Raw genomic sequence first — 10636 nt, forward strand, 5'->3', positions numbered from 1 at the left:
CAGTTATATTCCCATGTGATATCGTTTTAGTTTTTATAAATTTAGTCTTCATACCTTGACAGTGATCTCCTTGTAAAGCCTCAGTACATAAAAGATCTACTATAATTTCTTGGTCCTTTTTTGTATCCCGCCTGGAAGGTGGCTCGTGGGTCTGCTCCTGAAAACTGAAGGATAAGCCGAATGTAAGCAGCTAGGAGGAGCAGGTGAGGTAGAACACTTGGTACTACAATTAGGTTATAACTCTTTTACTTAACTTTGCTTACGGATGAGCACGTAGGTGCGAAGCCGTTCATACATCAAATCTAACAACGGTTAGAAGTTACAACGGCAAAACTGTAGTGGCTCGTCCACTATGAAATAGAACAACGTTGCTTGGTCGTCTACTCGGAATCAAATGGGCTGAATCCGGAGCGGCGCTCGTAGAGCTGCACAACGGGCGCAGTCGTCGGTGTCGGTGTCGTAGTGTCAACTTAGAAAGTTGCACCTACGCCGTGGCATCGTAGCTATCCATACCACACCTTAGCCAAAAGGTAGCATTTATCTGAAGAAAGGTCAATCTTTCCATCCCTTTCTCGAAGAAAATAAACCCCGTAATCAGTTTATCTACTACAAGGAATGGGCATTCAGTTACTCCATTTCCAAGTTCTATTTTGAACCAGGTTTGCCACTTGTGACCTGCTGCCAAAAGCACCAACTACTCGACAGTTCCGTAAATGATACTTAGGGACTTCATAAATATTATTTATTTGGTCAAATAGGTTCTGGGAAATTACACTGATAGCTGCATCTGTATCGAGAACGACAGCTGTAGGGATATTGCCTACCACTGCATTGATTTTTCCTTGCACAACACTTTTGCGTTTGTCTACACAGTCATCATATCCTTCCAGTAAATCTTGTCTCATATCGGTATTCATTGTATCAAGAGATTAACTTCTTTAAAAATTTCGCCCTCGCTCCGTTCCTCGGCCAACATGTTAGGGTAAGACGTTGCCAATCTCAATTTGTCGAATTTCTCACATGAAGACATGACTACTCATGCACTTCAATTACGTTCACGGACGCTCTGTGAAGTTGCCACCATTGGTGATTGTAATTGTTGCTCGTCACTGACTTATGCACCAGATGAACATTTCTACTATTATTGTTGTTTGGATTTCCTCCAGGAAGACCCAACTTTTTACCGTAATTACTGTTGTTACTACTGCTATACCATGAACACAGTGTTGCGATATCCTGGTTGAAATCTAATGTGAGATTTAGGTTTTTTCCTAGGAATCCCTGGATTAAATTCAGGGGGTCTGAATTTTCCCAAGCAGGATGAAAAACATATCCACCACCGTTCACACTGTGGAAAGATGACCTATCTTGACTGTTACGTGGTGGGCATGGAACATTTTGATAACCTTAACCATTGCCATTAGTATAATCACCATCTTGAACACGTTTAATATCTCCATAATAACCATCAAGAATGTCGAGCAAAGAAAGAACATTTTCCGCGTTGGTTACGGGTAGTTGATGAGCATTTCCCTGGTACCAAAAGGTGAATTAGTTTTTAGTATCCCCAACACTTATCGTTGAGAAACCGGTTCACAGGAATACTTCATCTTATTCAAACACCGCTCAAAATATTTCCGTAAATTACCATTCTTACTAATTTACCTCTCAGGGTTGAAAACCTGTTGACACAATTGCAGTTGAATACATTGCGTCCAGAACTTAGCAAGAAAAGCTTGTTCAAACTGTTCAAATGCTTGACAGTATTCAGTAGTTTCAGTTGCCCAGAGGGCCCATCGCCTTGGATAAGTCCTGCCACGTAGTGTATTTTTTGTTGATCTGATCATGAATTTGGTAAAATACCCCTAATCGATCGTATGAGCACTGCAGAATGTAGATTACGCTTTTCAGGAATGAAAATCGGTGGTTGTCGATTCTTAAAAGAACTTCATCCCATAGGACAGAAGACACTGTTGGCTCTGCCCCCATACTACATGCAGAGTGTAACATCCAGGAGATAAATTTTAGCTACAGTGTGACGAGAGGAAATTATGCCTGTAACAGTTATAAACATTATCTATTTGACATGTAAAAAAATAGTGAAAACGATGATAAATATTAATTATTTCTATAATATTCTATGATGTAATTGGGTATATCGATGTGTATCATACAAAGACAATGATAATTCTAAATTCCTTTTATGATCTGCGTTTGTCTTCCTATGTTTTACCTTTTGTTGGTTGGCTTTTGTAGGTTGCGGACGCATATCAAACTGACGTCTGTTAAGAAATTGTAATTATTTGTTAATTATTACTTGAAAATAGAGTACATTATTATTATAAATATGAGTGAATAATTATTTGTAACTTTAATTCCTCTCACAGTAAGCATTATCTGTGTTAATTATTTCTTTCCGCTGCAACGAGCGCAGCCATTGATGATAGCGATTTGTATCGCGTTTTTGTCCGTGTTTTCCTTAGAAACAAATCAAATGTTTGCTTGATGAAGTCTAAATAGTACACAATACGAAAGTAGAGTTTATAGAGTTTAATAAGCATTTCAAATACTTACTTATTTGTTCTAACAATAGAAAGTCTCTATCAATTGTTTGCCGCCATCTTAACAATTACCTCAGCGGCAAATTCAAATTACGAAACTCTGCAGATATAAATGCCGAAGGTAATACAAATGTGTAAAAGTAAATGTGCACCGGTGGTCCAGAACTCATTTTAATGAAAATAATTCGAATGAGATTGGGTCTTTAAAAACAGTGCTCATAGCACGATCGTTATAACAAACTTTTCTAGCTGATGTATGGAGCCGAAATTAATTACGCACGAGTTGCGAAGAATATTGTTTCAGGTAAAATACGTCAGTGTTGTGCGCGGCTGATATTTGGTGGTTTCAATGATCATTTTGCTGAAGATAACTGTTTCCATCATAATCCATAGTTGTATAGAATCTGTTGTATGAACTGTGATTTAGTGACACTTACACAACTTACAGACAACACTTTAACACGGCGTTAACTTGGAGTTCTCTAGCAACTTGACCAATTCTTCAGCCGGGAGAAAATTTGTTTAATAATTACTCAATGTAATAAAATAAGATTATCATTTTCATTTACAAATTAGTTAAATACCAAACCACTGAATGACACAGCGAACGCCACAAGAGAATAGGGAGGCCAGATCGTAATCGTTTGCTGTTCTCCTTGGGAAACTCTCACTTGGTACCACACGGCCATTTAAATTTGCTACATTGGGACTATCCTGACCTATTTCTCTAACACCGGATAATTCCTTTTGTAAGTTAACGAGTTTGATATTAACTCTATATGTCCGTTCCGGTATCTGTTTAGTTTCCCTAGTGTGATTGAGATCCGTCCTATGTGACTTCTGTACTTCTGTCGGTTCTGTGAGTATGTAATCAACAGAATTGATACAGCTTGTTTTACCTCTGAAGCAACAACCTCAAGAGCTGTTTTTCTTTCTGCGTCAAAAATTGATTAAATTTTTCTTCATCATTTGCAACAAATCGCTGTAGCGAGTCTCTACGTTCCTGAATATTAGTTTTAATCGACTGTTGTTCGATTTGTATGGTACTCACCTCTCCGGAAATTTTTCTGTTACCGTAACTTCACGGTAAACAACTTGGAAATTACACGTATCAGTTTATACTGTATCTTCCCTGACCGTGAGCCTGACAAATTCTGACGATGAAGTCGTTTATGCTGATATAGTGTGTTGTTCCTTGTTAATTTCCGCTAACTGAGATGCCATGTCTTTCTGTGCGGCTGTTACTGGAACACGTTCAGAACGTAGATGTCCAGTAACCTGGTTAGCTACATGTTCAGTTAGCTCATCTTTTATTTGGTTCAATTGAGAATCCAAACGTACAGGGACTTCAGTTTTAAAATGATCTGATTTCTGAAATGATCCAGCTGCTGTTTACTTCCTTTTCTGAAATAGTCCCGCTGCTGTCTTAACTGATCCGACTGCTGTCTCATCATTCCCATGACAATTACCAAAGGAGAAGCCTGTTCGACCTTCGAAGTATCTTCAGGTAAACCAAAACTGAGGTCTGTGTTTGCTACAGGTACGTGATCGTTATCGGCGAGTGATTCATATTCATCTACGGTAGCGTTCATGTTTTCGTTTCTGGCTTCGGTGAATTAGCCGTCTGTTGCTTCAAGATGAAGTACATTCGACACTTGAGACACCGTTGCTATTAACTGCCTACGCGTCCTTACCATACTCATAAACACAACACCAGTACACAAATATTTATGACTTCAGATTACATGTTTGGTATGTCAGCCAATTCACAGACATTTACCCCTCTATCGACATGAAAATCAACAACTGAAATACACTCTCTGGCTGGACACAGAAAGAATATCTCTGACCAATTGCTGCAAATTAGTATTTCCGCCATACTGTGGAAAATAAACATATTTTTAAGTAGTAAAATTTTGTACACAGACGCTAAGAGCACTGACAAATTATTTTGCTAACACATTCTCCTGTCGGGAAAAGCAGCAAATGCGAAAAGCAAAGAAAAACGAGAATAAAATTTATTCTTACCTTCACGGTGTGCCGCAATGTTGTCGCCCGACAAATTTTCTGTTTGAATGAAACTCTTATAAATCGTCAAAATTATGCCAGTTGCTCAGCTTCTTATTCTCTATCCTTGCAACAATACTGTGAATAATTTCTCCGGTAGTGGGTACAGTCGTAGAGCATGAAAAATGGGACCAAATTTTAGTACAAAGAACGGATAAAACTTTATACATACCTAATTACATAAAAGTACCTATCCCAATGGTTCTACGAGTTCGGGTGCCACTTTTAACGTTTCCGTATGTAGGAAAATTGAGAAAAAAACTTTCTTTCAGCAACGTTTAAATTTATATTTAAGATATGGGAGGACGATAACGTTTTAATTATTAGTCCCGTTACGTAAGTTCAAAGTACGTAATTTCGCTTTAGTTAGACACAGAAATGCTAAAACTTAAAATGATTCTTCAGCTGATTATTTTCATTGAAAGTTAATATGAAAACTCTGTTCACTTTTATCCAGTTATGCCAGCCCGGGCGTAAAATATATCGTTATCAATACGTAATTGACAACGCGCGGAAAATTTAATCTGCTGTGCTGAATGAACATTGACTTAGGAAAGATCTGATTATTATCTGCTGCATAACAAGTAAAGTTACTTTTTGAACAAGATTTATACTTTAAGAAGATTCGATCTCTGGCTGTTGTTGTCTCACCGAATATTCTAGTCAACGTAATGCTACCAGATACTGATGAACTATAAAGGGATTCTTGTTAACGTTTATCAATATGATATAGTGTCATACTCCTTGAAATAAAACAAGTTATTATATGAATTAATTATTATTCAACTACTGAAATTACACTAGCGGATTAAAGCAGATGCTTGCATCCTTAGCTCAAGATACCAAAAGGGAGAGAACAATAGTTGGTAGTAGCTTTTCACCGTCTTTCAAAGATATTTTAAGTTTACTAATACTAGATCAATCATATCCTTTCTTTCATTTTCATTGAATTACAGGTCATGTTTGGGAAACATCATAAAACTAATAATTATCACTGTCCAATGCAGTATTGATAAACTATGATTTTATAGAGACATTTCTAAGTCCATTTGGAGGCGTTGCAGTACCACTACCACTACCAGTCAGCTCATTTCCTGCTCCACTCACAAATACAACGAGGGAAAAACGACCGTCCAGAAGCTTCCAAACGAGCCGCTATTTCGTGCATCTTCGTGGTCCTTACGTAGGCGATAGCAGAATCGATCTGCAGTCGACCTCTAGATTTCCGCAACAGTGAGTCGTGGAAAGAGCGTCGTCTTTCCTCCAGGGATTTCCATTTGAGTTCATGAAACATCCCCGTAACGCTTGCGTGCTGACTGAACCTACCGCTGACAAATCTAGCAGCACGCCTCTGAATTGCTTCGATTCTTCCTTTAATCCAGCTTGGTGTGGATCGCAAACTCTCGAACGGTACCGAAGAGTGGGTAACGCTAGAGTTCTTTAAGCTGTCTAATTAAAAAAAATCTCACTATCCAATATTTCAGGGGATGATAGTATGCATCAAAACAAGACAAAAATCTTTTATGACCATGGGACCTACAGAGAATACGTTCCGACATACTGTGTGACATACTCACATGTGTTCATAAGAGGTGCTCTTGTGTTGTCATCCATTGCAATACATACCGGCCCTACTACGACGGCTACCCGATAATTAACGTTAATTACGAACCCTGACATGGAATACTGCGAGGTAGGAAGACATCACGAACATGTTGTTACGGTTATAAACGTCGTTCATGTATTGGCGCTCCGTGTCATAACAGGGTCAAGAGCGTGCTGGGTTATGCCGTGCAGTATAGATGTAAACAATAGTTGACACAGTGGTCTGCAGTAAGTGGTTCCGTTTACTTGGTGTGAATGTACTGTAGTTCAAAAATGGCTCTGAGCACTATGGGACTTAACTGCTGAGGTCATCAGTCCCCTAGAACTTCGAACTACTTAAACCTAACTAACCTAAGGACATTACACACATCGATGCCCGAGGTAGGATTCGAACCTGCCTCCGTAGCGATCGCGCGGTTAAGGACTGTAGCGCCTAGAACCTCTCGGCCACACCGGCCGGCTGTACTGTAGTCTTACTACATCTGTTTACGTTCGCGTATATTTCTCATAACTCCGGGTGCGTACCGTGTTGTTTGGCCTACTTACAGGTCACGTTTAAAGTACATGTTATTCCATGTATGTGGTGCAGTACAACACATTTTCTCTCTTTTAGATACTCTGACATAATCTAGCAATGGAACCTTTTATTCCACAAGAGAATTGGCAAAAATGGCTCAGCAGATGTAGCTAGTCTAGCTAGTCTGAGAGCCCATAACCAGTCCACTGAATGATTTCCAGCACGCAGGATACCATATATCAAGCTGTTCGGTCGATTGTTAGGGAAACAGGTTCCGTAGCACCCTAAAAAGTAGGCAGTGGAAGTCCTCGTTCAGTTCGCACGCCTGAATTGGAAGAGCGAGTTCTAGGAGCAGTGGGTGGCAATCTTGTAACCAGTGTGCAACGAATAGTAGCAGATGAGAGTGTTATCCATTCTCTGATCTGGACGGTACTTCATGAGCTATTATCGTGTCCGTATCATGTTCGGCACGCCCAGGCCCTTACGGCACAAGACCATCTTGCCAGAGTGCAGTTCCGCCAATCGCTGTTGTGGCAGTATGGTGAAACTCCACAATTTGCCTCCAAGATTTTGTTTGCTGATTAGGTCGTGTTTACAAGAGATGGCATTGTAAATATCCATAATCAGCATGTTTGGGCCGATGAAATCCCCATAGGTTCAATAAACGAGGCATCAGGATCGATTCTCAGTCACTGTGTGGGTAGGCGATAAAAATTCCTATGGCCATACGTGCTACCACAGAGATTAACCGTGGCTCATATCACTGCTTTCTGAAGAACATACTGCCAATCTTGCAGGGGGATGTGGCGTGCCAGAACAAACTACATGTTCATGTGTGATGGCGCACCAGCACATTTTCTCTGCACAGCACGTCGGTACCTGACGAGGACACTTGACAACCAATGTGTTGGCTGGAGAGGCCTAAATCCACTAGACTTCTGGCTACGGAGACAAATGAAGCAATTAGTCTATGACATTTTAATAAACGATTTACAGACACTACACAAGCGTGTCTTCCGTCCATCTCGGCACATTCAGAAGCAGCCAGAGCGATTTCAAAGAGTGCGTGAGTACTTACATCGAAGGACAGAGGCATGCATTGGGATGAATGGACATTATGTTGAGCACGTCCTCTAAACAAGTGGTCATCTATCAGAATATACGCTTTGAAGACCCATGATTACAAGTTATCTTTTTTTGTTTTGATGCATAAAATTATCTCCTGAAATATTGGACAGTCTTTTTTGCACCCTGTAGAGGAGTTACACTTTCCCAAAATTTTCGCAATAAAACGAAATCGACCTTTCACCTTCTCTACTGCCAAACTGACGTGCCCAATCTATTATATCTCGCTTTGCGATGCCACGCTGAAATATTTTTTTCGATGCGACTGTCTCAAGCAAGACTGTTGTATTTAAACGAGGTCACAGGGACACCTACGGCCTGAACTGCACCCTCTACTCACTAAGGTTAAACGTCTACGATTTGCAAACCAACATTACACGCCCCCTGTCAGCAATGTCCAATTCTGTGTTGTTGGACCCACTAAAGACGTGTGTCTTTATATTGTTGCTGTGGACAATGAACTTTTCAGAGGTCGCCGAATCCAAATGTCCACTGCATGCAGTTCCCTTCCAAATGTCAGTTCTTAAATGGATGGACCTGCAATCACAGGTACCAGGAATTACTGTCGCGTTTGAAACTGACTGCCACTGACTCGGAGTGATACTCGTCACTCATCCCTGTCCCTCAGGACCTTTTCTCGAACACTGTTCTGATGGTGCTGGACGACTATTCAGTGGTAGAGTGTCACATGGCCGCCTACAGTCAGTTCTACACTGTCTGCAGCGCTCCAGAGCCACCGGAGTACTCTTTTATGCAGTTGACCAATATTTCGTCCGTTGAGATTTACCTAAACCTAATGCAGCGACTACGTAATTGTCCATCTCCATTGCGAAAACAAACCGAAAGATGCGTCTATACTGACTTGTAACTGGTAGATGAGAATAAAGTACCTTCGCACAGATACGTGGCTTTTGGAAACACCTCACCATTTCTGACTTTTTTAATTGTTATAATTTTTATGATAATTTGAATGGTTTGTGAATGTTGAGTGTTTTTATTGTTACTCATAAATCAAAAGTTTTGCATTTCGCGATACATGACTCTAACGGCCTTTATTGAAATTTCTAATGAATCATGTCTTCAGTTGTCGGATCATGCAATAATCTAGGAATACTAATTATGTCGGAATATGAAGCCGGAAGATCGCCTATGCTTTGTTGTAGGCGAAAAAAGTGACAGATTTCGAGTTGCTGGTGGTGTTGCGAGAAGCTGTACTTAGCTTCCAAAAGAAATTTGTCACATAACACTTGTATGAGGTTTTTTTTCTTTTTTTCTTTTTGACTACCGATTTCGGTAGCAAGTACCATAGTAAGGTCATCCCCTGACACGTAGTCGTCAAGATCACTTACGCAACAAATTGTGTAAGTGTGACATAACAATATAAGGGGCCATTAAAATGTTTCCGTTAGATGGCCGTACAGTCCAGAATCGGTATGCCAATCAGACAAAATCGTTGTGAGCACCGAAGCAATCATACCACCAATGCACCAGGTTGAAGAGACATGATAACGCATCCAGCAGCGTGAAGAAGTCCGTAGACTAATGGTCTGCTGCACATGCTTGTCCGATAGAAATCGTCGACCGTTCCAGGCCTTTTTAAAGGGACTGAAGGCGTGGAGATCAGGACTAGAGGGCGAGAGCTCACGTGTCTCCCACTTAAGTGAGTTGGCATCATCCATAATCGATGAGGCTGGCCTCCCAGCCGACCAGAGTCTTGGGTCGAATTGTGATCAGCACGGAAATTGGCACACCATTCCAGAATGGCGAATTGCAACAAATATGCTACGCACACACAGTCATCATTCTCCGAGCATGTCTACTGGTGTCTGTCGTTCGCGATGGTCCACGAAGTTCATGTGAATATTTGACTACATTCTTCATAAATTTTGAGTTGTGTGTCGCACATCTGCAGTACAAATTTGAACGTTTCATGAAACGCTTACTGTCGAATAGACAAAAAACAATTGAGGAGGAAAGAAAAATGTACGAGCGCGTGGTGAAGAGTAATGTCCCCAGATTTTTTTGTGAAAGGTCTTAAGGCTTGTTAAATACAAAAAAATGGTTCAAATGGCTCTGAGGACTATGGGACTTAACATCTGAGCTCATCAGTCCCCTAGAACTTAGAACTACTTAAACCTAACTAACCTAAGAACATCACACACATCCATGCCCGAGGCAGGATACGAACCTGCGACCGTAGCAGTCACGCGGTTCCAGACTGGAGCGCCTAGAACTGTTCGGCCACACCAGCCGGCTTGTTAAATACAACAAACATTATTATCGTTCTGAAACCTTGTTATTCACGTCTAAAGATTTATTTCGCAGTGATGTCACTCTGAGGCAACGGCCTTGCCACAGTGGATACACCGGTTCCCGTTAGATCACCGAAGTTAAGCGCTTTCGGGAGTGGTCGGCACTTAGATGGGTGACCATCCGGGCCGCCATGCGCTGTTGCCATTTTTCGGGGTGCACTCAGCCTCGTGATGCCAATTGAGGAGCTACTCGACCGAATAATAGCGGCTCCAGTCAAAGAAAACCATCATAACGACCGGGAGAGTGGTGTGCTGACCACACGCCCCTCCTATCCGCATCCTCGGCAGAGGATCACACGGCGGTCGGATGGTCCCGATCGGCTACTTGTGGCCTGAAGACGGAGTACAGTACAATGTCACCATGACGACGACACATTTCTTCCAAAGAACGCTGTTTAAGTTCTGGAAACTGGTGAAAATCCGATGGGGCCAAATAGGGACTGTACGGA

General features: G+C 41.1%; 1 pseudogene; it reads left to right on the plus strand.

The window, feature by feature from the left end:
• The first annotated feature begins 10214 nt into the window (after positions 1-10214).
• On the plus strand, positions 10215-10332 carry LOC126189409 (5S ribosomal RNA; annotated as a pseudogene).
• Positions 10333-10636: the final 304 nt, after the last annotated feature.

The sequence above is a fragment of the Schistocerca cancellata genome, chromosome 5, assembly GCF_023864275.1.
Source record: "Schistocerca cancellata isolate TAMUIC-IGC-003103 chromosome 5, iqSchCanc2.1, whole genome shotgun sequence".
Classification (NCBI taxonomy): domain Eukaryota; kingdom Metazoa; phylum Arthropoda; class Insecta; order Orthoptera; family Acrididae; genus Schistocerca; species Schistocerca cancellata.